The sequence below is a fragment of the Cyprinodon tularosa genome, unplaced genomic scaffold, assembly GCF_016077235.1.
Source record: "Cyprinodon tularosa strain WSP-4 unplaced genomic scaffold, ASM1607723v1 ctg1177, whole genome shotgun sequence".
NCBI classification, from domain to species: Eukaryota; Metazoa; Chordata; class Actinopteri; order Cyprinodontiformes; family Cyprinodontidae; genus Cyprinodon; species Cyprinodon tularosa.
In genome coordinates, this window is record NW_024037978.1 from 78382 (window position 1) to 86272 (window position 7891).

The window sequence follows — 7891 nt, forward strand, 5'->3', positions numbered from 1 at the left end:
CTGAAGTCCCACTGAGATAACCTCTCTGTTTTTGTCAACCTCTCAATAAACCTGTTAAACTTTTCCCCTGGTTCTCTGAGTGAATCTCTGCATGTGGGTGAGATCTTTAAAGTCCATCATGACAAAGGATAGGAGAGCTCTGAGCGCAGGAGAGGTGCGCCCTGAGCTCTCCCCGAGCTGACAGGAACTGTTGTCGAATTTGTAATGCGGCTGATTGACAGGTCGAGTCAAGGAAGTGTAACTGTGGGGATATTCGCCATCCCTGCTGCACATGCATTTTACCCAGGGTAAACAGTGAAAAAGTTTATGAACAACCTTAGCATGGGAGAAACACTGGACAAAACTTTCTCTGTTGACTGGCACTAACTTCAGAGTCAGCCATTTATTAGACACACAGAAAGAACATGGTGGGTGCGTGCGCGGGCACTGACGTCATCACGCCACACAGTAAACATGTCTTTGACCAAACAGCAGAAATATGTTTAAAAGTAACCCCTAAAGCAAACTTACCAGAAAGCTGTAGGTTAAACCATTTGGACCGGATCAGCAGTCCAAAGACAGATGGAGACGGTTCACTCTGTCATTTTCGAGAAAATGGTTTAGCGCCAAGGCTAGGCTAACAGCATGCAACGAGGCTAAGGCTTTATTCCTTTTTCAAAGGTCAGGATCTGTCCCAGCATGGATAAAGACAGCTAGGACTGATTTAAAGCATTTTGCAGAAAAGGCAAAGAATGAACAATCTGTGATTCACATGGAAATAATAGAATATAGTCTGTTTTTTCTAGATGTTTGCTCATTTGCATAATTGCTCTTAAATACACACATTTTCAGATATAAAGCTAACTAATAGCTTTTCTATTATGAAACTGGTACATTATTTTTTGACACCATATTGAACCATGCCAAACACAGATTTGACTTCACAAAAAGGGCAAAATTTATGTACAAAAAGTACACCTTTACATTCAATTATGTTTTTGTTTAATTAAGTTTTTTTTTTAAATATATATTTGAGATAGGGAGCAGGTGTGGATAGAAGTACCTAGAATGAGCTAAGAGGAAAGGAAAGGAAACAAGAGAGCAGCAGAGAATAACCATGGAGAAAACACAGGATCTAAAACTAAGTAGAAATGAGTTAAATAAGGCTAAAGGGGAATAAAAATGATGACTATGAAATAAGGAGTAACCAATGGCAACGCAAGAGGATAAGAGAACGAACTGGAGATAACTGGAGTTAACCTAACCAACCTAACAGAATAAATGTAACCAAGGAATAGAGAATGTAATAATATAACATTTTAAGAAGATATATAACAAGCACGCGTAAAAATAAATTTAGATAAAAAATGATTACACTAAAAAAAAAATTACACTAAAGCATATCTGCGAACACAAAATTGAAACTTAAACAGAACATAAAGGTCCAGAATGTAAGATCATAATTATTTTTTACTTAAAGACTATAAACCAGAGTAAAAAACACAATTTAATCCAGCGAGTCTGCACCACTGTAGGCTCAAGTCAACTGCACACGATTGCCTCCTTTCTGGTCTGTTCCTGTTTGGCTGTGACTCCATCCTGGAGAGAAATATCAGCTGTGCTGCTGCCATCAACACCTTTGTTTCTAGATGTTAGAGCTTGGCCTGTTTTCCAGTGTAGTCCTGTTTCTCTGACTGTGACTAACTGGATGTGCTCTCTTCATCCTCTGACATGGGAGCTGGCTCGGAGCTCGTCTGCCTGGCTGTGTGTTTCCTGGACGGGGCCGCCTGTGGAGCTGGTTGACAGTTGCCTTTTGTATCTATGCTTCTTTTTCTATGTCTGCTTCTGTCTCCTTGAACCCCAGTCGGCCTCAGCAGATGGCCGCTCACACTGAGCCTGGTTCTGCTGGAGGTTTCTTCCTGTTCAAAGGGAGTTTTTCCTCTCCACTGTCGCTACAAGCATGCTTAGTGTGAGGGATTGCTGAAGAGTCAATGAGTCGATGTAATCAGCTGGTTTTCTTTAGATAGAAAACTTTGAATCAATCTGACTGGATGAAGTGCTAGGAAGTTTGTTGGTGGTGGGCGTGAACCACAGGTGTCAAGTAACGAAGTACAAATACTTTGTTACTGTACTTAAGTACACTTTTTAGGAATCTGTACTTTACTCCATTACTTATTTTCCCTCCTACTTTTGACTTCTACTAATTACATTTTCACAGAAGTATCTGTACTTTCTATTCCTTACATTTTTAAAACAAACGTTACTCGTTACTCTTGGCTTCGGTTTAAAGCAGAGGTCACGTATTAGCGGACTGCGATGTTATGAACATTAAATCCAAAGATTTTGTCCGAGGTAAAGCTGATTTATTTGTCGTAGTCTCTTGTTATTCACACACAACAATAAACAGTGATTAGCCGACGTGGGTTTTAAAACTGCAAAGCTTTGTCTTCAGCTGAAAATCAAACGCGCATCTACACAGGCCAGTGTGATGCATTCGCGAGCGTCAGACAGCTATGGTGCATTCAGGAGCATGGGACATTTCATACTTACAAGGAAAGAGACAAAAACTGAACGTAACTCATACAATAATGTATTTATTCAGAAACAGTGTGGGCTGTCTTATAATACTGAATGCTCTATAATTGTGTTTCTGTTATTTTTTGATTATGCACATCTATTAGCTTTTTATTCTAAAAAATCTATAATATTACAGCAGCAAATTATCAAAGTTTTTCAAAAGCCTGTTTAAAAGCTCCAAATGAGGCTTCGGATCAGACAGCGACAATTGCTCTGTCATTGTTTTACAGGCAGAATTAGCATTTGCTGAATCTTGTCTTTTAACTAGTGATGGATATAAAGGAATACAGTCATAGTGTAAACTCCTCTCAGATAGAACAGGATGCAATATTTGGCAATTTCTATTTTTATTTTTTCATCTTTTTTTTTTTTAAATTCAGTGTAACATGAATGCATAAATACGTCATTTTATTTGAGTGTTAAATTCTGTTTAAAGTAACAGATCATTAAAAATGTCTCCTGACATTTACTGGTTGATTTTCTTTATTCAGACCCACTGATTTTTAATTAGTTACCCCTGGTTTAATGTTTATAAATCTTTATTTCCCGTCATGTGCTCCATCCAATGCAGATCATTGGCTCCACCCACATCTAGTGAAAACTAGTGTGATTGGATGAGTCATAGAACGCAAACACTCATTGGTTAGCTAAACGAAATCATCAGAAGCAAGCAGGTGTTCTTTAAACTGCTAAGGTGAATTGTCTATGCCATGCTACAATGTGGGATTCAGAAAAAGATGTTGAAATGTCTGAAAGGTCGGACACAGGCGAGAGCGTATCGGGAGATGGAGACCAACAAGACCTCCCTCATCCTTGGCCCTATCTCAGAGAATTTATAGAAATAGACGAAAAATTGAGCTTTTAATTCATATAGTGGCATCTGGCCTTTTTCTTAAAGGTTACTTTATACTTTTACACTTTAAGTAGTTTCTGGAGCACATACTTTTTCACTTTTACTTGAGTAAAGAGGTCAAGTTGATACTTAAACTTTTACCAGAGTGTTTTTAAACTGCAGTCAAAATAGCCTTTCAGCAAAGCAGTGGCGGCTGGTGAAAAATATTTTTGGTGGGGCTAATATAGCCTAGTGTATGTCTCCAACTAATCCGGAATAAGAATTCAAATAAACAATTGGACAATACATACAATTTAACAGTAATGATTTAATTTACTATATAATAACAGTAACAGTGATGATTTGGGTCACTGTGACGGGGTTCTTTGTCCTCCAAGAATCCAGGCTCAGTCGGGTTACCGGTGTTGGTGATTTATTGTGCTCAAAAACTCAAAACAGGGTGCAAAAGAAACTAAACATGTACAAGATACTCTGGGCCTCAGCCTCCCTCCAGTTACCAGCAATGTAACAAAGAAACAGAAAACAAAAATTGCCGCTTTTCTTCCCACAGCCGTCATTAAATAGTTTAAGCCCCTCACATCAGGCTCTCTTATTTCTGATTTCTTCTCATAAATCAGTTTTGTCCATATATTACCTCCACAAACAATTGATGTACAAAAACAAATAATTTTTACAACTTAATTCTTTTACACAGATTCATTGACTTATTCAATTACACCAAACTGGGTTTGAACCCAGCAAAGACGCAGCCAGACTGAAGATGACAAGTCCCCATAGCATAAACACGTACACCCCCCCCCCCCCCACACACACACACACACACACACACACACCCCCACACACACACACACACACACACACACACACACACACACACACACACGCACACACACACACACACGGCTAACCCCACTGAAATATTAAGTGTGCACCCTCAATATGCAGCAGGTAACCAGGAACAGCTTGTGTGTTTTAAGTTCATGGAGCTACTGGGCTCAGCGCGAGTGTATTGGTCCTCACAAACACAGTATAACAGGAATGTGTGTGTGGCGCGCAAAGTTAGAGAGGTTGTTTTAAGCGACGAGGTGGATTCGTCACAGTCACAATAACCATGACATGAAATGTTCATATCCTACAACAGGGATATTCTTCTGGCAAACGGGTAGATAAATAAGGATCTCACCGAATTTGGTGGAAGCTGCATCTCGGTCGTTACATTCGCCATCTTCCCTCTAACTGTCTGCACCTGCGCTTGGGTGCAGAAGCCTGTTAAAGCGCAGTATTTTCAGCGCCCCAAGACCATAAAGTTCCGAGACGCTGATTGGCCATTAAATTCACCTGGCAACAGTACATGATTGACAGATTCTCTGCAAATGTGGGGCTGTCTGATCACAGCCCCCAGAACAGAGACGGTAGGAGTCTGTCTGTGGAAATCCACAAATTAATGACAGTAGGTAGGGAAATGTAGTTTATATAATTTGTTTTGCTTATAGGTACACAGTCTAGAGAGTAAAACTGACATTTATGATTTAATTTCTAAAAATATATTTTACGTTTCTCTCTTCTTATCAGGGAGGGCGGTGCCCCAGCGCCCCCTATGGGCCGGCCGCCACTGCAGCAAAGGCTCCTTCTACCCTATGATGGAGATGGTTGGTAGTCGGGTGGAACACACCTGTCAGTTGAAAAACTGTCTTTACAGGCTTTAAAAAAAAAAAAAAATTTTTTAGATAAAGCAAACAAGCATATTTTAAGTTTAATACAAGTGTTTTAAATTAGAATTACATTTTAGGAGCAAATATCTTAGTGGTACAATAAATTTAAATGTAATAATTTAAATTGAATAAATACTGAGAAAACCTTTTTCTCAGTAAACATCTAAAAATCAATTGTGTTGGGACGGCAGTAGGAGGGGCTAGAAATGCTGGTGATGGAAGAACCGTGTGTGGCAGATCAGTGAGTATGATCATTTAATGATGGCACCGCCACTGAAATATGTAGACTCGACAGAGATGAATGGTGTTCTTAACTCTCAGAACCCGCTGCTGTATGACACTTTCCTCCCGCATCTTACTGGAGCCTATGGTTAGGAAGCTGAAGCATCTGGGGTCTGCTGGGGCCAGCAAATGAAAGAGCAGCACTATAAGGGCCAAGTCTTTGATTTTGCTGTCACGGCTGCTTATAATGATTAATGTCTGGACTTCTGGGCCACTCTGTGTGATTATAAAACCTAAAAGCACTTGCTCCTCTTATAGTCTATGTTTGGATCTGGATAAATAAAAAGTGCATGTGTCTAATGTAAGCATAAAAAAGGAGTTTGCTGTTTCAATGTTTCTAAAAAAAAGGCCGACCAGGAAAAATAATAGTTTAAAAACAAAATAGAATATTAAAGCATTGGATGTTTCACTGTGTTTCATGGAGAATTAATCAAAATCAACAGCAGAGCAGTGGATTCCAGTAGAACATCACCTCATCCCCATTACCTGCAGGTATAGTCATCAAAATAAAAGGAAATAAAAAAAAATGGAAATTCATTTCAATTCAGTCTATTTCTATAGCACCAATTCACATCATGTCATCTCAAGTTACTTTCCAGTTCACCAGATCATCCAGTCAGATTGCATCGACTCATTGACTCTTCAGCAATCCCTCACACTAAGCATGCTTGTAGCGACAGTGGAGAGGAAAAACTCCCTTTGAACAGGAAGAAACCTCCAGCAGAATCAGGCTCAGTGTGAGCGGCCATCTGCTGAGGCCCACTGGGGTTCAAGGAGACAGAAGCAGACATAGAAAAAGAAGCAGAGAATAGCCAGGCTAATGTTACGCTACATACTATACTAAGTTGGGGGGATGGAATCTGACATGTTAGGTGTCTGGTCAACCGGTAAATCAAGTGCTTTGCCTATTTCGCTCAACTCTCTCTTACAATCGCTATGACAAACTGTACAACGAGAGATATTCTGCTTGCACAGGGTGTTCATTATGGACAATCCCTGACTAGAGAAGAAGTCCAATAAGGAAACACCACGGGGGGTTTAAAGTTGGGGTCCCGATGACGCCCCTCCAGGTATCACTGTCTTTTCCAACATGGGTTGAAATTCCCCAGCAGAATGATGGAATCTCCGGGAGGGGAACTATACAACCACCATCTTATGGGCTGGCCACAAACAACTGGCTGGTTTGAGGGTCGGTCACCATCTCTGTCATAGTGGGCGGTGTCACGTGCCTCCATTTTTGGTCATCATGGTGCTGCACCCTGCCTGTTCATCTTTTCTCCCCGTCTGTGATGGGATCTGAGGCAGTCAGCCCTCCCTTTCTGGCAGGCAATACTTTTCTATTTGATCTGGAATTAGCAGCTTTTACAGGCTCCGATAAGTAGAATTCTCTTTTTGTGTCCAGAAATCTGGGAAAATTTGTCAGAATATATGTTCTTTCACTGGCATCTGTAGTAAGTTTGAATATGTTTGTGAAGGCTCATAGGCAGAAGCTTTTACATTACCATGGCTAAAATCATTATTTCAAATGGCAAAAAAATCATCAGCTAGGGGAAAGGAGACTGATAACAGAGCAACCAAAAAAAATACAACACTATTAAAACTAGAAAATAACCTAGATGACACCAAATATAAATTAAACCATTGACTTAAAAATACAGAATGACATAAATCAAAGTGTGATTGAAAAACACAATTTGGAAACTTAGAACAGATTCAAAAATCCTGATCAGGATATTATGACAGAAACGGCCTATTGTTTATTCACAGACCATTGATTCAATTGAAATTACCTACATAAGATGATTGTTGCTTAACACTTTAACACAAACCTTTTCCAATCATTTAGATCATTGCCTTCATGTGTTGATAACTCGCTATAATATATCTAAATCTATTGATTCAGGTTAGATGTTAGTGTCATGATGGGTTCACTGAAAGCGACCCAAGAATGCAGAACACCACTGACGGACACAAGGATGAAAGTTTAACAGTTTTATTTTGCACAAACTCACTGAATATTCAGGTTCAGGTTCGGGGCCTGGATTCTGGTTCACCGGAGTCTGCGTGAGAGACAGTTCAGTTAGCGTTGCCAACAGAGGTTTGATTTCCAGAAGTCTACTGATTGTACCTTGAGGGTTCTTGAGGCTAGCTTTGGGAGAGTCACTGTTGGTTCTTGGAGAAGAGTTCATCAGCAGAGTCCGTAGCTGCTTCAGCGTCTCACGTCTACTTAGAACAGACCTTGGCTTTGGGTTACCCAGCTCACGTCCAGAGCTGCTTGGAAGTTCTCTGTGAATCTTCAGGTTTGGCTCAGAGGGTCGGCTCGGCAAGTTAGCTCTTCCAGAGCTTTCACAGAGGAGGCACAGGTTTCCTGGAAAACAGACACAGGGGTTAGAATCCAAGCTGGATTCAAAAGTCATAGATTTACTCTGAGGATCTAGGCTTAAGCGCTGACCAATTGGAACAACACTGCGGCGTTGAGGCAAGGTCT